At 42.6% G+C, this 25,991-nt stretch overlaps 1 long non-coding RNA gene across 1 annotated transcript in view; it reads left to right on the top strand.

Moving 5' to 3' along the window:
* LOC112919290 (uncharacterized) overlaps positions 1-25,991 on the top strand; it is a 53,530-nt gene that overhangs the window by 14,229 nt on the left and 13,310 nt on the right. Inside the window, exon 3 of the long non-coding RNA XR_012001552.1 lies at positions 7,365-7,470. This is a non-coding gene — a long non-coding RNA (uncharacterized lncRNA). The remainder of the gene's footprint in view (positions 1-7,364; positions 7,471-25,991) is intronic.

Raw genomic sequence — 25,991 nt, 5'->3', positions numbered from 1 at the left:
GAAAATGTTCATTTATTTCCAAAGATAATATTGATGACTCACATCGGTAGGATGCCTTCTACTTATTTTTTTCTGTAAAAGCAGATTTGTGTCAGCTGTTCACTCTCTCCCTGTCCCCTCACTACTAGAAGAGTCTGTTCTTTGAGAGGATTGCACAGAGTTAGGGGCAGACTGTCTTTGCCCAGAGCAGGTAAGCTCCTTTGTAATCCCCCTAAGTCTCTGCTTCTCTCAATTATGCCAAACATTGCCCGAGATTCCTGAGCCTCAAGAGCAGGCTCTGTTTGTCTAGCACTGTGCTCTGTCCCTAGCTCCTTCTCCAAAATGACCCCTCTCTGATTTGCCCTCAACCCATGCTGCGTCTTCCCATGTCCTTCCCAGTCCTGGATGAACTTCCGCAGCCCATCTTGGTAAAATCAACCCATTTGTCAAGGCCTATCTCAGTTGTCATGTCTATGTAAATCCTTCTGGGACCATATCCAATGGAGCAAGTTGTCCTATGCTCTTTGTGCATGATGTGTATGCACTTGAACTTTAGGACTTCAACAGGTGCTATATTTTTTTGTGAATATGCATGTCTCTGTCTGAGTCTATGAACCCTGCAGATTGGAGACTAAATCTCAATATGATGATTATTGTGCTTTCCCCAGAGAAGACTTGTCCACTAGAGATCTGGTGGATGAAGAAGTAAATGTCTCTGTGTTGAGAAATTAATCCATGTCAAGGCTCGATCACAGTGTGTTTGATCTCAAGCTTTTTTTTTTTAAAGTTAAAAAGTACCTTGGTATTAATGATCACTTTATCACAAAATAATGATTTTGAAAAGGAAAAACAATGTGGGGACCTATACTATCTAATTTCAAAAGTTACTATAAATTATAATTAAGAATATAATATTTATGTAAAGATAGAAAAAGATAGAAAAATTAATGGAACAGTAAGGTGCCCAAACATTTCAATGATATTTCTCTTCTGCAAATGAAAGGTGGACAATTGCATATCTATATGCAAAAAAAGAAAAAAGAAAGGAAACTTAGGCACTTACCTCCACCATATACAAAGGATTATAGACCAAACGGAAAAGTGAAAAATACAAACTTCTAGAAGGAAACATAGGAGAAAGTTTTTGTGACCTGGGCTAGAAAAAGGGTTCTTTGATACACTAAAATCATGAGTCATTAAAGGAAAAAATTTGATATATTGAAGTTTATTAAATTAATGCTTCAAAAGATATCATGAAGAAAATGAAGACAAGCCTAGAAGAAAATATTTGCAAATCATATACCTGATTCGTATTCACAATATATAAAGAACTCTTTCAATTTAATGAGAAGATAAACGGCCTGGGGTACCTGGGTGGCTCAGTTGGTTAAGCATCTTCCTTCAGCTCAGGTCATGATTCCAGGGTCATGGGATTGAGCCTGCTCAGTGGGAAGGCTGCTTCTCCTTCTCCCTCTGCTGCCTGGTGCTCTCCCTGCTTGTGCTCTCTCTGTCAAATAAATAAATACAATCTTTTTTAAAAAGTCAAATAAACCAATTAAAAGTGGGCAAAATACTTGAATATATCTTCACCAAAGAAGACATATGCATGGTTAATAAGTACATGAATAGATGCTCAACACAATTAATCATTACGGACATGGGAATTAGAGCTACTTTAAGATGCCACCTCATATCCACTAGGTTGGCTATAATAAAAAGAGACAATACCAGGGGAGCAAGGGTGCTTGAGTGTGGTAGTAAAAAAGAAAGAGAGAGAGAGAATGAGAACCAAGTACATAGAGAAACTGGAATCCTCATACATTGCTGGAGAGAATAATTTTGACAGCTTGTAAAAAAGTTAAACACAAGCCTACTATCAAATTTACTCAAGAAACTTACCCAAGAAAAATGAAAATATATGTCCACACAAAGACTTATGCGTGAATGTGCAGAGCAACATTATTCACAGTAGCCCCAAACTCGACATCAATCCACAGGTCCATCAACTGGTGAATGGATAAACACAAGTGGTGTATCCATATGATGGAATGTTACTCACCAATCAAAAGGAATACAATAATGGAATATGCTACAACTTGGATGAATCGCAAAAACATGATGCTAAGTAAAAGAAGCCAGGCACAAAAGACCAAATAATGGGTGATTGCTGACATTGGATAGGAGTTGATCATTTTTGAAGCTCAGTGGTGAATATGAGGGGTGAACTGTTCTCTATAATTTTGCATATGCTTGAAATTTTCCTTTATAAAAAATTTTTAAAAGCTCCTAGTTACCACTTTGTCAATTATGTTTCAGAAATACAAAATCCATTTCAGACTTTATCTGTCATCACTCATTACTTTCATCACTATTTCCTTTCCTCCCTTGACCTGGCCTATGACACATTCAGAAACATGCACACACACAAGCATGCTATGCTCCCTATCTTAGCTCTTCTCAGCTTAGACATGCTCATTAGTCTCCTAGATCATTTCTCTCTCAATGCCACTTTCCTTCACCTTCTTCTCTTGCTTCTTTTTCCAGAGAAGGTCCATGCACCTTCCCAGATACCATCTGCTCACACTTGGCCCAGATGATAGTTGTTGCTGCTTAGCCTATATCTGGCTCAGTTGTCCATTTCTACCTGGTTGGAGCTCTACAATCTTCAGTTGTGCTTTTGAAAATCATTCTGGGGTGCTTCTTCTGCCCTTTAGAAATGCCATACTTAAGCTTTCTTCCATTTATAAAAGGACATCTACTGGGCCAGTTTTTCTTTTTATAGATGTATCCTTTTGGGGAATGGGTATTTTATGAGCATTTTGTTCCTACCATTTTACACATGGTCCCAACGACAAGTGTCAGACTCTAACTCTATTGAGCAGATAGGACATATACCCTGATGACAAAAATCAACAGCTCTTGGTTGCGATAGGTGCTTTGGATGCAAATTCTCGTTTAATTTATGCTTCACCACAACCCTAAGAAAGAGAGTTTTTATCTTCATCAAATGGATAATAAAATGAAGGTTTGGGGAGATCAAGTAACTTTTTCTTAAGATGATACAGGGAGTAAGCAGCTGAGACAGGAGGAACCTCAAACTTGTTGAACACCTAGCTCTATGTTGACAACACAGGCTACCATCCTTTCTTACCAGCCTTAAATGGGACCCACCCCAACACTGGGGATTGAGAATGAGGAGGAAGCAGAAACACTAATGTTGGCACCTTATGTATCTATTCTACTCATCTCTTCAACTAGCTAGAAGGATTGAAGAAATGACTGGGGAACATTCTACAGGGATGGAAAACCCAAAACACCCAATTGGCAGTAGGAAGACACAGCTGTGGTTTGAACTCAGGTTTCCATGACTCTAACATAGTTCTTCTGCTATAACATGCTGTCTCTCTCTCTCTTTTAAGATTTTGTTTATTTATTCATGAGAGACACAGAGAGACAGGCAGAGGGAGAAGTAGGCTCCCCTTGATGCGGTACTCGACCCCAGGATCATGACCCAGGTGCCCCAGCATGCTGTCTCTTGAGGAATTATTTGAAATGTGAATGGCATAGTCAAAGCATGGACTTCCAAGGCAAACTTAGTGATTAAAATCTAAAGATTCTTTGTCTGAAGGGAGGAGATTCTGGAAGATTCTGATAAATCTGGTAAGAGGGCCAGCCCTAGTCACAGGCAAAATAACTGTTAGGATGATTTCAGACTTTCATCCAAAATAATTTCCTAGATACATCCTCATGAGATTCCAGAATAATAAGCATAAAGACACCATCCTGACCTAGGTTTAGAGATGTAAAACCACTGTTCCTTCTCTCTGGATAGAATCTCACTATTTTTTTCAAGTAGTGAAGAATATTTATGTTATCTAATTATGTATTATTTATACTTTCATCACATAATTATAGTATTGTAAATGCTGCTTACTGGCTCTTGATTTTCAAAATTGACCTGCAGATACATTATAGGATATTTACACATACTGAAAGAGATCAAAATATTATAAATCTTAATTTCATAAAAATAATAACATAGCTGGCAAAAGGTGGAGGGAATGAGATTAGGGAATGGTGGGGTAATCTTACAGAACGGGGAGAAAGAGAGACTGTTTACAATTGAAGGATTAAGAAATAGAAATTTAATTCTATTTTAAGATATAAGTTTTGAGAGTCTGATTATACAAATTGGACAATGGGCAGACCATATGTAAAAATAGAAATTTGAGGGGCACCTGGGTGGTTCAGTGGTTGAGCATCTGCCTTTGGCTCAGGTTGTGATCCTGGGGTCCTGGGATCAAGTCCCACATCAGGCTCCCCACAGGGAGCCTGCTTCTCCCTTTGCCTGTATCTCTGCTTCGCTCTCTGTCTCTCTCATGAATAAATAAATAAAATCTTTTTAGAAAGAAGAAAGAAAGAAAGAAAGAAAGAAAGAAAGAAAGAAAGAAAGAAAGAAAGAAAGAAAGAAATTAGATCCACAACCTGCAGCCTAGGTAGCCAATGTCTTATTTATGATAAGGAAGCCAGCCCGCTATAAGTTAAGCTTGCAGGGCCAGAGTCCCTATCTCTAGTAATAATTCAGGGTGCTACCCAATAACTTCTGTACCTATCAGCTCAAAATGGCCAGGATGATTAATAACTGATAGCTTCCCTAATTTTAGCCCTCTGTTCAATTTAAGACCAATCAGAAGAAGCCAAACACATCCTTAACCAATTATATAGGATGCCCCACTTCTAGTTGGCTCACCGACAGCTTTCCAGACCAACAGCCCCCAAACAGGACGCTTCTGAAGCCTTCTCTTTTTTTCCACTATAAAGCCTTACTGTTCCTCTGGCTGCCTTTGAATTTCTGCCAAAATGCAAGTGATGGTGACTGACTCCCTTGCTAGAGCAAGCTCAGAATAAATAGGCTTTGCTTTTCTCATTTGGTTGGTCTTCACTTATTTCCACAGTTGACTCATAGAAGGACCAAAAGATAAAAATATGATAAAACTTTGGTGAAGTAGGAAAAGGAGAAAAGACAAAGTAAACTCCTCATTTTCATAATGAGAAATCAGAAGATGCTATTTAGAGGATAAATCAGGAACCAGGAGTATACCACATTATTTAGAGTTACAGGGGTGGGCAGCCCGGGTGGCTTGGCAGTTTGGCACCTGCCTTCAGCCCGGGGTGTGATACTGGAGACCCAGGATCGAGTTCCATGTCGGGCTCCCAGCATGGAGTCTGCTTCTCCCTCTGCCTGTGTCTCTGCCTCTCTCTCTGTCTCTCATGAATAAATAAATAAAATCTTTAAAAAAAAATAGAGTTATGGGGGTACTTCCTCCTTTACAACAGCAAATGGTCAAGGGCAGCTCTCCTGAGCAGCAGGATGGAGAATGGGGAAAGGAGAGGAGGATGTTTTCTTTCTACTGAAAAAGCTTTTGTTTACTATTGATTCATTACCTTTATAACTAAATACATTTCTGGGTTGTTGCCTTTTGTTTCTCTGGATAAACAGCTTACTTTTATTTATTTTATCTATTTATTTATTTTAAAGATTTATTTATTTATTTTAGAGAGAGAAAGAGAGAGAACAAGCAGGGGGAAGGACAGAGGGAGAAGGAGAAGGAGAATCCTCAAGCAGACTCCCCGCTGAGTGGGAGCCCCCACACGGGGCTTGATCCTAGGACCCTGAGATCATAACCTAAGCCAAAATCAAGTCAGTCACTTCACCAACTGAACCACCCAGGTGACCCACATCTTACTTTTAAAATGTAGACACGCCTAAGGACGTCAAAGTCCTTTGTTAGGGAAGACCCAGACAATGGGAAAGATATGAAGGCAGAGAGTGGGTAGTCCCAGGTGCTGACCAGCAGGGACCTGGGAAGGGGTGAGGTATTGCCAATGGGCGTGGTGTGGGGCAATGATGGTAGGCATGTGGTCACGGTCATGTGGAGGGGTATCAAGACATTCAAACATTTCCACTCCACACTGTTCCTGGGGATGTTTGTTACCTAGTCCAGTGACAGGCACACAAGGTCAGACCCACGGCAGTGACTGCGATTAAAGAAGAGGATGTGAATCTGCAGAGACAAGATTAGAAAAAAAGCAAGATTCAGTACCAGGCAGTGATGCAGGAATTGATCTGAAATTCTCAAATAAATGTGTTTTAAGAAAAAAAATGTTAATCCGGGTGGGGGGATGGGGTAACTGGGTGACGGGCATTAAGGAGAGCACATGATGGGATGAGCCCCATGGGTATACTGTATGCTGGAAAATTAAATTTGAACAACAAAAAAAAGAAAAACATTAATCCACTTTCACTTAACGGTCTAAAATAGAACCATCTGTTCTACTTTATATTTTCTAAAATTGTGTCTTCGATTATTTCCCTTTATATCATTTGTGGGGGTGAGGTGGAGGATGAATATTTGAGTAGCGTCTGAAATGTTCCTTGAAGCTCTAACCTGATCATTGAATTGGTGTCCAGAGCTGACTAAGGAAGAGGAAGTCACAAAAGGCTGCTGTATTATTGAAGAGGCCATAGGGCTTGCTCCTGGCAAGTTAACACTGAAGAAAGAACCCCGTGTGGGTACTCGGGTATCTTTTCAATACCCCAATTGCTTGTTACAGCGCCTCTGAGAGTGGTGTTGAAAACACAATGTGCGTGGTCACACTCAGGAGAGGCCCCTGCATACCAGTGCAGAAGGTCTGCACCACTTTGAAACTAAGACTGTATTTTTAGCGTTGGGTATAGAGCTGCGAAGGACCAATCCTTGCTGGTCCATATGATTCTTAAACTAAGATTCATACAAATATACATTCATCCCTGGCGCCATTGCTCTTCGGGAGGCACCAAAGGCCATGAACAACTTGCTGCCCTTTCTAGTTCTGTGGCCGGAGCCTGGCAGGATTCCACTGGGCATGGCCTCTTGGCTTTGGGGTGACCGCTGCAGCCATTCTCAACTCCTACCAAGAAGTTTATCGAAAACATAGCCACTTTATAAGGGTGCATGGTAGAAAAAGAACTGCTTTGGTTACCAACTCACTGGGATCTTCACCAAATCACTGAGCCTCCCTTTCCCTTACTGGTAAAATTCTACCAAGACTTTCTACTCCATCCTCACCCCCATGCCCACAGCTTTCCTGGTGTATTTTATAATTTGCTTGTAAATCATAGATGTTGAAGAAGCATAGAATCCCAAAGGTGGAAAGAAATATAATCGAAGTTATATAAATAAAACTCAAGGCTGGATGCTCCATAGAAGCTTCTATTCATACCCCTTTGGTGTGATTTTTGGGAATTCAATGGACTTTGCTGCCAGTAATAATCTTTTACTGTTGTTCATTGTTTTGCTTACACTGTTGTTCTATTTTATTATTTCCTATTCTCTTGTCAACAGCTAGAATCTGTGGCAAATTGAACAGCATTTCCCAAAGACTTGGATCAAGTACAACACAAAGCCTGCTTTCTTTGAAAAGACAAGCGGGAAGGTTATGGTTAACCAGGTAATTCAGAGGGGGACTGATATCGATCCTTCGAGGTTGTTGGCAACCTTTGAGGGAGCAGTTTCATTAAGTCTATTCTTTGATTCCCCATGACAAATTTGTGTGGATTACATTACATCTGTGTATAGATCTCTGACTCAGGGAATCGGTGTCATGATTTAAAATCCAAAATCTACCCCAGCCCTGCCCCTTGCCTTTTGCAAAACATAGTCTTAATTCAGAGTCTCACATGAATACATGACTGGCAGGACCCAAATTAATCAGGGAAACCTAGCTTTGAATGGCATTTTTTGCTTCCTGGCCTCTGCTGTGCTGGGAGGCACAGTGGTTGAGAGTATGAAGAGTCGTAAGTAAGGCAGCCCACAGTCCACCCCTCCCTGTCTGGGCTAGAAACTCAGAGATGATTTATGGCATTTCCCTGTCACTAAAGACGCCCAGTCCAGGTCAGGTGATTGTCCTCTAAGTATGTAGCTATGTTTCCATATGAGATGCAATGGGAACACACAGCAGGGAAAGAGTCACTGCCATGGGGAGCCATAGAAAGTTCTACAAACCAGGAGGTGATGTCTGTGATCTGAGTCATGACTGTGAGGGGAAGGGTGGAAGAAGCATGACAAAAGATGTGAGACATGCAGGGACTTCAGCGACCACTGCTGTGGGACAAAGGGGGCAACAGGGGACTCGCTTGGCTGGACACTGGAAGACATTTCAGCCAACCGGGCAAGCCCTGCTCTTGTTCTACGCAGCTGCAGGGGAGGCAAGTGGAAGCTGTTGTGGGGGTTAAGAGCTAAGGGCTGAAAGTCCAGCTCTGCCCCTTACTATTTGGGGTTAAGTTACTTAAACTCTCTAAGCTTTAATTTCCCCCCTTCAGCCTCCCATACAGGTGGAGCCTTCTAGGCTCCATTAGCACCGCATGGAGTTACATCCTCCCTCCCTCTGCTGGACCCTGTCATCCTGCCTGCATTCACTTTGATGAAACAATCCCCAAATTGGAAAAAGCAGGCAGCCTACAGCCATAAATGGGAAGCAGGCCAAATGCCCTGCTGCCTTCCAGCTTTTTAACACATTTCTAGATATTTCTAAAGCTGCCTCCAGCCTATTCCTTGAGGGGGCAGGAAGAAAAAATGAGGATCTTAGCATCTGCCTTCTGCTCTACCTTGAGTATCCCCTTACTTCTCCCCCACATTCTTCTGGGGTGGAAGGGACAGGCTTTCTCCTCTCCCCTACATGCTGGTGGGAGCTCTCTAACCTAAAACTCTATGGTGTCAGGGGCCAGGCTCCTGGTATTCTCTTGGAGGAAACAAAATAAAATAAGAATCATATTTCTTAACACAATGTGGCTTTTAACACTATGCACTTGGGCAAAAATCCTATTTCAGATGCCAGAACCTGAACACCACCTCTCTCTCCACTTCTGTTGTAACACCCCCTCCACTGGTTAGAATCCCACCTCCTTTGCTCCTGCCTCCCCCTGGTGCCTGTACAGATAGGTCAATAGGGAGAAGGTCATAAACACAAAGTTGCAAAAAAAAACCATCATGTTTCTTAAAAATATTAATGTCAGGAGCTCAGAACTCTTGCTGCGAGGGGATTTGCTAAGGGGGTGTCCTTGGAATGTGCATGGAGAACACAGTCTTGCAAGGACGAAGGGAGACTCCAGGACAGAGCCTTTCAGGGAGCATGGAAGGCTTCACAGTCTGACTCAGGGCAGGCACCGCAAACACTTTCTGGTCACTCCTGCCTGCCACGGAGGGAAAAAAAAAATGCAAATTCAAACACCAACCAAGTCGCTGCCCATGCTTGCCCAGCTGACCTGCTGGCTCCCTCAACACAAGCTTTCCCTTCAGCCACACTGCTGTCTGTATCTTTGCTGTCCGCCTCAGTTTCCTGACCATTTGTCCTCTATGGGATTTTTTTTAAGATTTTATTTATTTATGAGAGACACAGAGACACAGAGACACAGGCAGAGGGAGAAGCAGGCTCCATGAAGGGAGCCCGATGTGAGACTCGATCCCAGGACTCCAGGATCAGGCCCTGGGCCAATGGCAGATGCTCAACCACTGAGCCATCCGGGGGTCTCCTCTGGGAGAATTTTTAAAGGACTTTTAAACATGTCATTATGGACAATTTCAAATGGGTGTCGAATATAATATGCTGATCCCCTGGGTCCCCCCCCCTTCGACCACGATCAACTCTTTACCAATCTTGTTTCATTCATGTCCCGTATTTCCACTCCTTCTGCCTCCAGGTCGCCTTGGAGGAGAGACCTCAGATCCCAGGAGATCACATCATCTCTGCAAGCTTTTTACTATCCCCTCTGGCAATCTGGCACCTCACAGAAAATGTACCAACCCCTCCCTCGATGCCTCGACTAGATTCTTAAACAGTTATATTCCATTTCCGTGTCGCATGTCTCTAGGAATTGTGCGTGAGCCTTTAGTAATGAGAACAGTAATCCCATAGTTTATCCATTTTGACAAATAAAGAAGGCCAGTGTCCTGATGTCTTTAAAAGAAGTAAGTGCTTCAAAAGCGCTTTAGAGTAATCAAAGTTTGCTTCTCTGTAGTCCTTAAAATTCCCACCTTCCTCCTCCTCCTGCTTCCTCTTTGCTATTTACCTTATTCGTTTGCTTGATGAAATACATATATTTTTGGTAAGGTTTTCCTGAAGTGGAGAGAAAGTATGTATAACTCAAACCAGTTTTTTGGCTCTAATTAATTGGGAAGACTAAAATGGCAAGAGAAAAAGTCAAAGGAAGCCTGCTTCATTTTGCGGATGGACTTCAAGCTGCTCCTGCCCAGGGACAAATTTTATTAGATAAAATTACAGTCTCTGCTCTTTCTAAATGCCTTCTCCATCAGAAACTGTAACATGAGAGTCAGTAACAAAAGCCTGGACTCTCATTTCCCATAACGGTAGAAGTGGCTAGAGCTTCACCCCTCCCTCAGGAGTTTGTTTGGCCTAAGAACTCCAGAGGCTTGCTTTTTGTTGAAACACTCCAGCGTTCCTAGGGTGGTGAGTGTACACACTACATAGTGACTGCGTTTGGACACATGCTGCCCCAAAATATGGCTCCTTGGCATATCAAATATTATTAAGCTTAAGGAATATGAGAAACAGCAGGTGCAGGAAGGACTGTCCAACCTTCTCTTGATGCAGGTCATAGACCCTCATGTGAGAGGCACCCTCCCTAAACGTACCCGGGGGAAAGGAACATCCTTACCTGCCAGAACAAGGGACTCCAAGAGGAATCCAGACGAATAGGCTTTTCTAAGTGTCCTCAATTTACTACATTTAGCTCATTCCTATTTGTCCTCTCACATTTTCCCACCACTTCCCACTCTTCATCTAACCTAGTATAAAGCACCCAGGATGAACCATTTTTGGGGGTCATTTCTTTAGGAAAGCTCCAGTATCACGTGAAACTTACATTAAATAAATGCATAGGCCTTTCTCCTATTACCCTGTCTTTTGTTACAGAGCCCCAGCTGAGAACCTAGATGGGTAGAAGGAAAAGATTTTTCCCCTTCCCTACAGTAGTTTGTATCTAAATTCTGTATTTAACCCTTGCTGGCATGATTGCAAACTGCCCCTGTATCTTTCCTGTTGGCTAATGGCTAGGCAGGTGAGCTGGCCTAAGTGTTTAGTGTTGAAATATGACATATTCCCAACCAGGCTTGTAGGTTTAAGTGTTGAGTGTGGCCAATATTTTGACAAATAGTCAACAGTTTTCCAATACATATTTGCAGGCAAATATTTTTATTACTAATATTGCTTGTAATAAAATGTAAGGTGCTCATTCAGAGGTTGCATTAAATGAAATGATGACTGGTATGTATTAACATATACCATGTTGGAGAGGTACATTTCCTATCTTTTTAATTTTTTTAATTTTTTAAAAATATTTTATTTATTTATTCATAGAGACACACACAGAGAGAGAGAGAGAGGCAGAGACACAGGCAGAGGGAGAAGCAGGCTCCATGCTGGGAGCCCAACATGGGACTTGATCCCGGGTCTCCAGGATCACACCCCAGGTTGCAGGTGGCACCAAACCAGTTTTTATCTTTTAAAAAGATGTATTTATTTATTTTGGAGAGAGAGACAGAGAGAGGAGGAGAGGCAGAGGGAGAGGAAAGGAAAACCTTAAGCAGAGTCCCCGCTGAGTAGGGAGTCCACAAGGGGCTCGATCTCACAACAACCCTGCGATCATAATCTGAGCCAAAACCAAGAGTCAGTTGTTTAACCTACCATGCCACCCAGGCACCTCCATTTTCTCTCATTTTATAAAGAATTCTTATTAATTTTTTCAACTAAGTTTTTTTTGTCAACTATTATATAAAAGATAATTTCTAAATCTTTTTTCTTTTTAAGATTTATATATTTGAGACAGAGAATTAGAGAGAGACCATGGGGGGCAGAGGGAGAAGGAGAAGCAGACTCCTCACTAAGCAGGGAGCCCAACTTTGGGATTGATCCCAGATCCCTGGGATCATGACCTGAGCTGAAGGCAGAAGCTTAACCTGCTGAGCCACCCAGGCACCCCATCCAAATCTTAACCCCTATTTGCATTTTGTACTATTTAGTGGTTTTAGGGCCAACTATGAAGTTGATTCCTGATTTTTTTTTCTCAGTACTAGAATTTTTGAAAATGTTTAAGGTAATTGCTAGGAGACAAAATGAAGGTAATCTAGTGAAGCCCAGATCCCTCATGTAATGGATAGAGAAACTGGGGATTCCAGAAGTACATGCTGCCATAAGAGGGAAAGACCAGCTCTATGATCCGCAAATTCTGACTGTCACCAACTCTACTAGGCCCCCAAACTCTGCTTTTAAAAACTGATTTCTGGGTGATTTCAGCATGATTTTATAGCTCCGTTGCCCTTTAGCTAACTTAAACTGGGATTACATGCTAAAATATATTTAGCTTGTCGATGATTCCCTTCCCTTTATGGAAATAAAATGTGAGAGAGTCAGAGTAATTGGAACAATGGAAACTCTGGGGGGTAGAGCAAGCTCAAAGCTCTCTGTATTCCCTGAGCATTTGCTTTTCTGGGGAGAAAGGATCTGTCCTGTATTTAACTCTGGTCCTTTGTCAAGGAGGAGGATAATGGCCACCATCCTCCTTCCTGGTGAAGATGACTGAGCCAATGCTGAACATTTGGTAAATAGTGATCAATCTCTGGGTGGTGATGGCAAACGGGAGTGCATGTCCCAGGTTCCACGAATGCTTATGACCTAGTGATTATAACTCTGGTAAAGTCAGGATTGGAAGCCTCCAGAAAGAGCATCTGATAGAATTCTCTTATTTGATAGATAAGAACCTATGGCTCAATCAGTAATGAGAAATGCACCGTGTGGTCCCATCCTGCAAGCAAGAGTGGAGAAGAACTTGTAGAGTGAGTTGTGGAGACTCACAAAGCAAGAACACGGAGCAGGAGACATTTCTTACTACTCTTCAACTGCCCTCTTTCTGTTCGTATTTCTCAACTTAGTGGGTGTCTGCCTCCCATGGTACACAGGATGCTGTTAGATGATGTGGATGACTTCAATAACATTGAGTCCCATGGTGACAAAGAATGGACTCCCTTTGTAATGTTTTTTCCAAGTCCCTCTGATTAGTTAAGGAAAATGGCTCTAACATTCACTGATCTTCCTTTTATCCTTGGCTTCAAAGCCCAAAGGCAGCAGTAGCCAGCTAGAGTTCAGGAAATAAGTGCTGCTCTAGAAACATATTAGTTTTTTTTTGTTACCTTCAATTTGGCTCAAACAATATTGGTTTCCTATTTATGGAAAGCTTATTAATTAATTAATTAATTAATTAATTTATGGGTTGTTGTTGTTGTTGTTGTTGCCCAGCATGGAGCCCAACATGAGGATCAAACTCATGACCCAATTATGGCTCAGGTCATGATCAGAGGGTCCTCATGGTGCTTATGATTGAGCACCATGTCTGGCTCCCTGTTCAGCGGGGAGTCTCCTTCTCCCTCTGCCCCTCCTCTGCACTTATGCACATTGTCTCTCTCAAATGAATAAATAAAATCTAAATAAATAAATAAATAAATACCTGAGCTGAGGTCAAGAGTTGGGGGCTTCACTGAGTGAGCCACCCAGGTGCCCTTTAAGGATTTTAAGTAATATCTATACCCACATGGGGCTTGGACTCACAACACTAAGATCAGGAGTCACATGCTCTGACTGAGCCAGCCAGGTGCCCCAGAAAGCTTCCTTTTAAAATAAATTAACTTAGAGACGCCTGGGTGGCTCAGTTGGTTAAATATCTGCCTTTGGCTCAGGTCATGATCCCAGAGTCGTGGGATGGAGCCCGACATCAGGCTCTCTGCTCAGTGGGGAGTCTGCTTCTGCCTCTGCCCCTCCCCCTGCTTGTGCTCTCTATCTCTTTCTTTCTCTCTCTTACTCTCTTTCAAATAAATAAATAAAATCTTCAAAAACTAAGTTAATTTAGATTTAAGAAGGGAGTAATTCACAGAAAAAGTCTAATAAAAATAGCATCTGTGGCATGAAGATGAGTTAATATCAGAAAGGTGGCAGGAGACATGTCTTGGGAAACACTCCACTAAGAATATGAGAATGAGTCTGAAGGACAAAAGTGGAATTTAATACTGGTCAAGTGACAAATATCTGTGCAAGAACTGGCTCATGACTTTGAGGAGCTTAAAATATATTTGAGAAAATAAGGCATTATATATGAAAATAGAATTAAATAAATGTCTCCCAAGTCCAAATGTGAACAGAGAAGACCATGTCTTTCTTCTTCTTTCTTTCTTCCTTCCTTTCTTTTTCTTTTCTTCTTTCTTCTTCTTCTTCTTCTTCTTCTTCTTCTTCTTCTTCTTCTTCTTCTTCTTCTTTCTTCTTCTTCTTCTTCTACTTCTTCTTCATATATTTACAGGTGTATCAGGGCACAATGACATGGCAGGAAAAAAAAGCACAGAAATCTTAGAAATTACTTCCTTTTAAGTGTGCTGAAACAGAAGTTTTTAGTAAACTTGTAATTCCAGATGAGTGCTGTGACAAGTTTATTGACTTCGTCATTTGTTAATTTATGAAAGAGAGAAGAGCCAAATCAAGTACAAAAAAAAAATTGTTACCAAATGGTAATTTTTGGATGCAATCAAACATAAAAAGAAACTAAAAACCTAAAGAAGATAGAAAGGTATTAATTATCTCCTTTTAATAATGCGTTATGAGTATGCAAGATGCTACTAGTGGGGGAACCTAGGTGAAGGGTACATAGAACCTCTCTGTATTATTTTTGCAACTTTTTGTAAGTCTGTAATTATCTCCAAATAAAAAGTGAAATAAATAATTTTTTAAAGATTTTATTTATTTATTCATGAGAGACACAGAGAGAGAGAGGCAGGGACACAGGCAGAGGGAGCCTGATGTTGGACTCAATCCCAGGACTCCAGGATCACTCCCTGAGCCTAAGGCATACACTCAACTGCTGAGCCACCCAGGCATCTCTGAAATAAATAAATTTAAAAAATAATACAAAAAAGAAGACATCAGGAAAAACGGTAAACGAAGAAGGAGGTTTTAGAAAGAGAATTTAAATATACGTAGTTTGAATGCTTGCTTTGCCAGATTTCCATAGGTTTGTAAGGAGTTAAACAAAATTTTTAAAAATGCTTCCAAGACAGAAAGACAGGTCTTTCTTTCTTTCACACAGTTTACTAATAAAAATATTAGTCTCTGAAAAGTGACATCCTATTTTGAATGTTTGAACTAATGATACTTTCCAGAGACACGTAGAGAATGAAACATAGTACTGTTTGCAAAAAACAACTTAATTTTGTGAAAACCACAAAAATGAGTGTTTGTTATTGATAAAGGAAAATTTTTATTTCTTGACATCATCAAAGAAAAATGTGAAGGGACGTCTGGGTGGCTCAGCGTTTGAGTGTCTACCCTTGGCTAAAGGCATGATCACCGATCCAGGGATCAAGTCCCACATCGGGCTCCCTATGGGGAACCGGCTTCTCCCTCTGCCTGTGTCTCTCCTTTCTCTGTGTGTCTCTCATGAATAAATAAGTAAAATATTTTATTTTTTTAAGATTTTATTTATTTATTCATGAAAGACACACAGAGAGAGGCAGAGACACAGGCAGAGGGAGAAGCAGGCTCCATGCTGGGAGCCTGAAGTGGGACTTGATCCCGGGTCTCCAGGATCATGCCCTGGGCAGAAGGCAGTCTAAACCTCTGAGCCACCCAGGGATCCCAAGTAAAATATTTTTAAAAAAGAGAAGAAAAATGTGAAAGATCTGATATGAAAGGAACAAAAATATACAAATCCTACCACCTCATTCCTCAAAACTATATAGATATTTGCAAGATTTTCCTTCATCCATTCAGTGTCCCTAGTGCAGTTGGCTTACACAGACCTGGAGGCATTCACATGTCATAATATCCCATAACCATCTGGGAACATATTATTATTTTTTTTGCTTCTTCTTTTCTATAGGAGAGAAATAATTGCTTTAAGCACATAGAAGAGAGTTATTTCTTTTTATTTTTTATTCTTTATTTTTTTAAAGATTTTATTCATGACAGACAGAGATTGAGAGAGAGAGAGAGAGAGAGAGAGAGGCAGAGACACAGGCAGAGGGAGAAGCAGGCTCCATGCAGGGAGCCCGATGTGGGACTCGATCCCAGGTCTCCAGGATCATGCCCTGGGCCAAAAGCAGGCACCAAACAGCTGAGCCACCCAGGGATCCCAAGTTATTTCTTTCTTTCGTTTATTTATTTATTTATTTATTTATTTATTTATTTATTTATTTATTACAGACAGAGAGGGAGAGAGAGGCAAAGACACCAGAGGAGGGAGAAGCAGGCTCCATGCTGGGAGCCCCACGTGGGACTTGATCCCAGGACTCCAGGATCTCACCCTGGGCCAAAGGCAGGCGCCAAACTGCTGAGCCACCCAAGGATCCCCTCAAGTTATTTCTTTTTAGTGATTTATTTCTTTATTTTGGAGAGAGAGAGTGAGTGCAGGAAGAGAGAAAGAGAAACGTTAGCAGACCCCACACTGAGGGTGGAGTGTGATGTGGCGCTGGATCTCATAACCCTGGCATCATGACTTGAGCTGAAACCAAGAGTTAGATGTTTAACTGACTGCATCACCCAGGAAGAGAAATGTTTCTTTTTTTAAAAATTTTGTTATTCATGAGAGACACACAGAGAGAGGCAGAGACACAGGCAGAGGGAGAAGCTGGGTCCCTACAGGGAGCCCGATGTGGGACTCAATCCCCAAACCCAGGATCACGCCCTGAGCCAAAGGCAGATGCTCAATCACTGAGCCACCCAGATGTCCCAAGAAATATTTCTTTTGAGCTGAGCATAGAGAAGAAGTCAGGAAAGAGGGAGGCCCTTCCTGGCCTAGAAACATAGGACTTGAAAAAAAAAAAAAAAAACAGGACAGGGAGGGTATTCCCAGCAGACCTGTTGTTTCCAGCAGTTTTTTTAGGATTCTTCATAGAAGCCTATGATCCAAATTTCATTTTTCACAATGGATTTTTTCCTACTATTTTTTTGGAAGTGTATCAGCACACATTTGCATATACTCCAATGTGACAGACACAGATTTAAACATAAGGGAGGCTGCCAATGTGTTAGCTGTGCCAAAAGGCTGAACTGTTTTGTGCTGACCCCAATCTCTTTATTATATGCCTATTAGTGTAAATAATACACCAAGGATGAAAAAGCGAAATAAAATTTAATACAGAAAGACAAAATAAATGTAATTGTTTTAAAACTTTTAAGAGTCACGAACGAACCTTGCGATTTTTGAATTTCTTTTCATTTATATCATTGAACATTTCATGTTATAAGATATATTTGGAAAGAATTTTTTTATGAACAGCAAAAATTTTAGTGGTTGAGAAAGCTGTTCATTAACACTTTCAAAATTAAACAATCACCAACTAAGGATTATGAGCTGTTCTTAGATACGCTACATGCTTCCATGTTGAAATGGAAATTTCCTCTAACTTTACGCTCAGGCTTTTGGAAGACTTCTGTGTATCCTGAGATTGCAAGACAAGCTGTTAAATTACTACCATTTACAAAACTTAACTGAATATTGCAACCCTCTTGATACCAAACAACAACAACAAAAAACACCAGAAATAAGTAGTATGCTGATTCAGTCCGGAGTCATTGTTTTAAGAAACAAAACCAATACTAGGTTATGCAAAAAGAAAAAAAAAGAATATTTATTGCAAGAAGGCTCAGAAGAGTCTCAGAAAATCAACAGGTGAATGATGAAACTTATCTTGGGAGATGGTAAAAAGCCAAAGGGATTCAGGAGGGTGGGACAAGCAGAACCCCAGGAGAAGTTGCACTGCACACTCTTGTCTTGGGGATCACCTCCAGCTGTCTATGTTCCTGTGATCAGTATCTGCTCAGGATTTAAACTCACAGGGGAAAGCGTCCGAGGGACTGAGGCTTAATCATGTGGTTCTCTGGGAATAAGGAGGAGCTAATGGCCCTTTCCGTTAGTGATAAAGGGATAATATCACCACCTCCACCAACTACATGCAACAGAGACAGCCCACAGATGATGGGGTAGTAGCAGGAGGAAGAGAGGGCCAGATACTGAACTGCCCGAAATGCCAATTATTCACTACCTGCAGATAGTGAGTCTGATGAAAGACCAGAAACTGTTAACTCTAACCCCAAGTTCAAAGTTTTCTGTTTATCAAACTCACAAACTAAAGCTGAGATCTGGGTCTCTGCTGTGGAGACTGATTCCAGGGCTCGAGCAGCGCAGGAGCAAGGTGGCCAGGAACAGGCTGCCCCCCAGTATGTGGAGCATCAGGCCAGTCAGTGCTGAGGGCTGTCTATATAAAAATTTGGTTAAAAAATGTATTACAGGGGCACCTGGGTGGCTCAGTGGTTGAGTGTCAGGGAGTGATCCCAGCATCCAGGGATCGAGTCCTGCATTGGGCTCCCTGCATGGAGTCTGCTTCTCCCTCTGCCTGTGTCTCTGCCTCTCTGTCTCTCTGTGTGTCTCATGAATAAATAAATAAAATCTTTTAAAAAAATGTATTGCAAAATTCATAAGACCACATAAGGTATGGTGGTTTCTCAATGAGGATTTAGGCTAACTGATAGAAAAGAGGTTGTTAGTTTTGTGTGATTGGTCAAAATACACAGGAAGATCTTTCCTAGGATCTGGGCACTATCTCTTCCTGTTTGCCAAAAGCACTCTCCTTGGCTAAACTCCTGCATCTCACCACAAGATAAAAGGTAGCCCCATAATTGCAAGAGCCATGGCTCTTTAGAAACTGTTCTTACTGAAACAATATAGATTTTCTTGCCTCTGTATCTCCCTGGTACCATTTGCTGGTGATGTTGCATCATCCATTGAGCAAGCCCATGGATACTGACTTCCGGTGATTCCTCCAAAGATGCTCTGTTGATGATGTTCATGATGCCTAAAGTGTGCAGAGAAATATAATTTATTTTATATGTTTTGGGCATGTTAAATTTCCATTCTGAATTTTGTAGAATGTAGAATGAGGTCGAATAACATGTCTTCCTGTTATGTCATAACCTGAACTCCTCAGGCCTTACCCTCAGCATTCCTGGAATTTGCTCTTTCAGTGTAGCCTGCACCACTGCCTTGCACACACCATCAACAGGAGGGGGGTCCACGAAGAGTCCATGGGTGGAGTAAGAAGAGCAGCACCTATCATGCAGGGAATGCTTATCCCTGCTCTAGCACAGCTTGAGACACCCTTGAAGCCAAGGAATGACAGAGGGTAGAGAGCCTCATGGTCACTGGGGTGTGTAATGAAGGATTAACCCCACCCTGGGAGATGTCAGCCTTTCCCTTCAGTTACTGGGAGGTGATCTCGGGGCTCTGGAATGTCCTGGCTGCTGGGAGTGTCTGTTTACCTGTGAGCCTTGGCTGCTGGACACTCTAACAATGGGATCTGTGGATGGGGCTTTGGGCTGTGCCGTACCAGTTCTGACCTCTAGAGGAACGAGAGACTGAAGGTCAGCATGTGGGCAGTGTGTTATCGAACATGAGCACAAACTCCCTCCACTGAAGTCTCAAGTGACCTTCCCTGGTTGGCATCCTCTAGATGGACCGTCACACATCACGGCTGGGAGGAGGCCATGCTGCCCAGGACTCCACGGGGAGAAAATGACCAGAGTTCTATGTCTGGATCCCTCCTGGGCTTCTCCCCTTCCCTGACTTCAATTTGTATCCTTTCCTTGTAATAAACTGTAACCGTGAGGGGTGCTGAGTGCTTCAGTCAGTTAAGCGTCTGCCTTCAGCTTGGGTGGTGATCTCAGGGTCCTGGGATCAGGTCCCATGTCGAGCTCTCTGCTCAGTGGGAAGTCTGCTTCTCTCTCTCCCTCTCCCTCTCCTTCTGTGCTCTCTCTCTTTCTCTCAAATAAATAAAAGCTTTAAAAAAAAAAAGTAAAAATAAACTAATCACAAATATAATAGTTTTGAGTGAATTCTGAGCCCTTCTATTAGATTGTCAAACATGAGGGTGGTTATAGGATCTTCCTAGACTTACAGTTGGTGTCAGAAGTGAGGGAAGTCTTGTGGGGACTTCCCTCAGAACTTGCAGTTTGGCTAACTCTGATTACAGGGCAAGGGTCTCAAAAACCCTCCTCAGGGATAAGCAAGGCCCATGATCAGAACCTGGTGGGTGGGAGCTGATGCCCAGGGGCATACATCAGGCTTCAGCCCAAGAGCCTGCAGGGGACATAGGTGGCCCACATCTCTGAACTCAACCTGTGTCCAAATGAGTGCGTGTCACCCCAAATCAGCGTGTCAGCACCATGTTGGCGGCCCAATCCTGAGTGTCCCCATGAAGGATGTAAGAAGAGATGAGACTGAGGTTGGGGAAGTATAACACAGGGAAGAAATAAGACAGGGTACTCTGCCCAAGCCTGCACTGCTGGCCCTGGGAGGTTCTAGTGATAGAGTTTTTGGGATGTGTTACGGTCCAAAGCTGACGACCAATAAAGAGTTCTTGAGACACCTTTGGTTCAAAAAGGGTAGTAAAGCATAGGGATAGGACCTGTGGGCAGAAAGAGATGCTGCCCTGGGGTTGTGAGGGGTGACACTGATTATATGCGTGGGAGTGGGGGTGGCTAAGGAAAAGGGAGGTGTCCAAAAAGACTTTCATATGCTAACGAAGACCCTCAGGAACCTGGGGGCCTGGCTATTGTCAAGCTAAGGTTGTGTTTCCCTCTAGCAAAACATTAATATTAGAAGAGTTGGGAGTTTCCTAGGAGGAAGATTATATTCTGCTTATCTCAAGTATTTGTCAATAGGCTGGTTACAAGGGCATTTTGTTTTATTTACATTTATTTTCCAGATCACTAGGAGTCAGAGGAGAACTTAGAAAAGCTTGAAGATGGTGATTTTTTTTTTTTAAGATTTGTTTATTTGTTTATTCATGAGAGACAGATAAAGAGGCAGAGACACAGGCAGAGGGAGAAGCAGGCTCCCTCCAGGGAGGCCAATGTGGGACTTGATCCCAGGACCCCAGGATCACAACCTGAGCCAAAGGCAGATGGTCAGCCACTGAGCCACCCAGGTGCCCCTGAAGATGGTGGGCTTAAAGCACATGACCCCCTAAAGACCTGACCTGGAGCTTCCCTGGGTCTAAGGATGCTACTGATGTAGGAAAGGTGTTAGAGTTCAAAGGTGAGGGCCAGAAAGAATTCTTAAGACATCTTTAGTGCAAAAAGGTGGTTTTATTAAAGCACAGAGACAGGACCCGTGGGCAAGAAGTGCTGCACTGGGTCATGAGGAGAGACCTATTATAGACTTTCAGACTGGGAGGGGGTTAAGGAGAGCAGAAGTTTCTAAGAAATCTTGGAAGCAAGGTTTCCAGGACCTTGAGGGGTCTAGCTATGCTTCGGTAAAGGTCATTTAGTACTGTCTAATAAAACCTGAGTCGTGAAACCCTTCAGATGTATGTTGGTGGGTCAAACGCTTGGATGATTGCCAATATGTATCTTGGGAAGTAGAGATAAAGGAAGTTTCCAAAAGAATTTTTATATGTTAAAATAGACCTACAGGATCCTGGGGGATTGGGCTAAGACTGCCTTTTGCCCTTAGCAAACTGCCAACATCCAGGCAGCTGAGTTCCTAGAGGAATGTCACTCTGCCTGTTTGAAAGACTTGTTGATAGGCAGTAGGTAGTATGGAAATTTAATAATTTCCCTTCTGCCCTTGTTTCCCACATCAGTACTGGTCTAGAACATTCCTTTATGCCAGAAAGTAAGAAAGTGCTCCAAACAACGGTGAGCATATCATGAGGATACAGGAACCAGCTTGAAGAGTCTCCCAATCTGAGCACAAAAATGGTTAAGCACGGTAACAGCTTATAAACCATTAAAAAAATAGGAATTCGTGAATCTAGGTAGAGAAAAAAGAAAAAAAAAGAAAAGAAGAAGGGAAGAAAGAAGGGAAGGAAAGAAGAGCAGGGCTATAGGCCAACCGGTAAATGTGGAGAGAGTGCTGAAGTTGAACATGTCTTCTAAGGAATCAGCGTTTCACAGACACCAAGGTGAAGATTGGGAAAGACAAGAATCCTGAACGAATGCTAAAGCCAAGGGGATGTTTTGATGAGGAGCGGAGTAGATGTACAGCCTTAGAGCATCTTCCCAGAGAAGCTGTCATAGTTATGGGGAGGAAGGAAGAAGTTATAATATACTGGAAATTTCAGGCAACCGTAGACTGAGAGAACAGTCTCACTAAGGAGAAAGAGAGGGGTGCCTTGTACCTCCAAGTGATGAAGGAGCAGAAGGCAAGCTGCAGACAAAGCACAAGCTGACACCCTGAGCACCCCCACCCCTGGGTGGGACACATGTGATGTTCCCCCAGGAAGCTCCCAGCTGTCTTAATGCTAATGTTTTGCTAGAGGGAAACAATCTCCGCTTGACAATAGCCAGGCCCTCAGGATCCCAGAGTCTTCTGTAGATGAAAGTCCTTTTGGACACCTCCCTTTGTCCTTAACTCCCACAATTTCCAAGTATATAATCAGCCACCCCTCACAGCCCCAGTGCAGCAGCATTTTCTGCTCAAGGATCCTGTCCCTGTGCTTTAATAAAATCACCATTTTGCACCAAAGATGTCTCAAGAATTCTTTCTTGGCCATCAGCTCTGGACCTCACCAACATTCCAAAAAATACATCACAAGTATGATGCTCTGAGAAGGACACAGCATCATCTGTGTGGTCCGGCTAAGGATACATAACCTCAGTCTAATTCTAAAGATACATCAAGCAAACCCCAAATGTGGAATGTGCTATCAAAAAAAAAAAAAACCCAACGGGGTGGGGGTGGGGGAAGTAGGCAGTAACTATACTCTTTACAAATGTTAATAATATTAAAGAGAAAGAAAGGGGCACCTGGGTTGCTCAGTCAGTTAAGTACTTGCCTTTGGCTTAGGTTCTGATCTCAGGGTCCTGGGATCGAGCCTCACATGGGGCTCTCAGCTCCTCAGGGAGCCTGCTTCTCCCTCTGCCTCTGTCTCTCTCTCTCTCTCTCCCTCTCTCTCTCTCTCCCATGAATAAATAAATAAAATCTTTTTTAAAAATGAAAGAGAAAGAAAGAGGAAATGCTCCAGACTCGAGGCGGCTTAGAGACATAAAAACTAAATGGAATAACTGACCTTAGCCTGGATCTTGCAGTAAGGGGCACATTAGAGGCATTATTAGGTTAACTGATGAAACTGGAGCACGAATGGTGGAGTATTGGATCAATGAAAATTTATTTATCAAGCTGATAACTGTGCTATGATTACATAATGCAATATCCCTAACCTCAGGAAATCCGCACTGAAGTATTTAGGGGTAAAGGGTCATGACATGTAACTTGTCCTCAAATCCTTCAGAAAAAAATGGTGTGTGTGTGTGTGTGTGTGTGTGTGTGTGGAGAGAGAAACAGTAGAGCAAATGATAAAGCACACAGGGCACAAGGTTTACAATCAGTGAATCTGAGCAAAGGATACACTGGCTACTCTGGGACATTTTTATTTCTGTAACTTTTTTAAGTTTGGCATCACTTCCAAATAAAAAGTTAAAGTTGTTTTGTTTCATCAAACCTCCCTAACTCTTCTTCTTGATCACCTTTGTTATACATAAGCATCTCTAACTCATAATTAAGTATATCTGTCTTACACAGTTTGTGCAAGATTTTGTCAATCTGCTTTAAAACATAAGAGGTCTGGGGTGCCTGGGTGGCTCAGTCGTTGGGCTCCCCACTCTTGGTTTTGGCTCAGGTTATGATCTCAGGGGTTGTGAGATGGAGCCTTGTGTTGGGCTTTGTGCTGGGCATGTAGTCTGCTCAAGATTCTCTTTCTCCCTCTGTCCTTCCCCCACCTTTCTCTCTCTCTCTCAAATAAATAAATAAATCTTAAAAAAGAATAACATAAAAAAAAAGAGAGGTTTGGCATTCAGTGATGTAAAGACATAATCCTGGGGTGAGTATGAGATGCTGTCGTAGATGGTTGAAATTGCTGCATTAAAAGAGCATTCACACAAGTCCAGACCCACGCATATACAAACAGATATGTGTAGACTCCCACATACCAAATGTGTTATGGAGAGAAACACAGAGAGCCATAGAAACTGTATGTGTAGCATTCGTAGATTCAAAGATTTGGAAAAAATCCATGAGAGATTATTTGGTCAATTCTCTTACCCTAATATGAGTATTTTGAACTAAAATATAGGTCCCTATAAAATAAGACTCACGCCTCCCTAAACACAACCGTTTCCACATTTAACAATCCCACTTGTCAATGCCAATCACCATACCCTTTGGTGCTAGACTCAAATCCTTATCTCCCTGCCCTCAAGGAATAGGCAGAAAGAACATTTTCACTTTAACAATCTCAAAGATGGGCAGCCCGGGTGGCTCAGCGGTTTAGCGCCGCCTTCAGCCTGGGGTGTGATCCTGGAGACCCCGGATCGAGCCCCACATCGGGCTCCCTGCGAGGGGCCTGCTTCTCCCTCTGCCTGTGTCTCTGCCTCTCTCTGTGTGTCTTTCATGAATAAACAAAATAAAATCTTAAAAAAAAGTTATTTATAAAAAAAAAACAATCTCAAAGATCTCCTAGAGGTAAAGGCATTTTGTAAATCCTTAACTTGGGCAGTGTGTTCTCAGAATTTCATTACTTCCTATGGAGAATGGGCAAACAGTGGGGTGCCGGGCTGGCTCAGTCATCAGAGCATGTGACTCTTGATCTCAGAGTTGAGTTTAAGCCCCATGTTGGATGTGGAGCCTACTTAAAAACGGGGGGCAAACTTGCCTTGACTTGCCCTACAGGCACATCATGTAGACTAAGTAATGAGTATACAGCATTAGAGAACATGAACCTGGTCCAAGATGGGGTTTGGGGCATGGGTACTGGTTTGGGGGTGGGGGTGGGGGTTGCCAGCTAAAATAGATTTGGAGCAAGAATTCACAATCTGGCTGCTCACTGGCTCCCTTGGGGTCGTTTCAATATCCCAGATGCTCCAGCTCGCCCCAGACCAATTACATCAGACACAGGCATTTCAGTGTTGTCATGGCTTCCCAGTGATTCCAGTATGCAGCCAGGGCTGAGACCTTGGCCACAGAGGGATGTGTCCTGGTATTAGTCTCTACTCTGCATGGCTCCCCTGGCTCTCCTGTCTCATCATGAAAGGACTTCCAGCAAGAGGCTGTGCTGGAGGTTTCCAGAGGGTTCTTCCTCTCACCGAGTGAAGAGAGATCATCTCTAGCCCAGCATGTCTATTTTAATTGTTTGTTGAGTCCAATCTAGTAGCACAACCTCACACAACTCCAGGGGGCACTGTTCACCCTGGTTTATGTGACAGGCTCCCCTGTAAGTAGAACTCCCTGCGAATGGTGCCACCTGGACATGGACAGCTGATCAGCCACGGTTCAAGTGCTGGCCCAAATCAGATGTATAATTAGTTTCACGTTTATCATCCCTCTGAGCAGAAACAGGCTAGTGTTCCACCACCTTGGGTATAGCACGAGGTCGGCCTGTCTCACTCCTCACGAGGCCTCTGATGGAGATGCCTGGGTCACTCCCTCGGTCATGTGCTGAAGCTGGCCTGTATGTGGTGAGCTCCACAGGAAAGCCAGAGGCACAACCGTCTGTAGGGTGGGTGTGAAGACGTGTTGGAAAAACACCCTGACACCCCCAATATCTTATAACTTTGCCCTTGGGCTCCGTCTTCCCGCTGTTGGCCTTTTGATATAATCAATTATGAGAAATATATATATTTGGTCATTCAGATGTATTTGGTCTTCATCCACAGTTCCCGAATGTGCTTCTAATGGAGAAGTGACGTGGGCATTTCTTTATTAGTGAAGGTGACTTTTGGACCCCACCCAAGGGTGGAGACCAGTTGCCAGGAGCACCAACCATGGATGGAGGGTTGGAACTTTCAGGTCTACCCCCTAGACCTCCTTGGAGGGGAGACGGGCTGGAGGTTGAATCAGGCAATGGCCACAACCTTACTCACAA

The sequence above is a fragment of the Vulpes vulpes genome, chromosome 5, assembly GCF_048418805.1.
Source record: "Vulpes vulpes isolate BD-2025 chromosome 5, VulVul3, whole genome shotgun sequence".
Taxonomy (NCBI): domain Eukaryota; kingdom Metazoa; phylum Chordata; class Mammalia; order Carnivora; family Canidae; genus Vulpes; species Vulpes vulpes.
The sequence above is the reverse complement of the archived record's forward strand: the minus strand, read 5'-3'. Positions and strand labels throughout refer to the sequence as shown.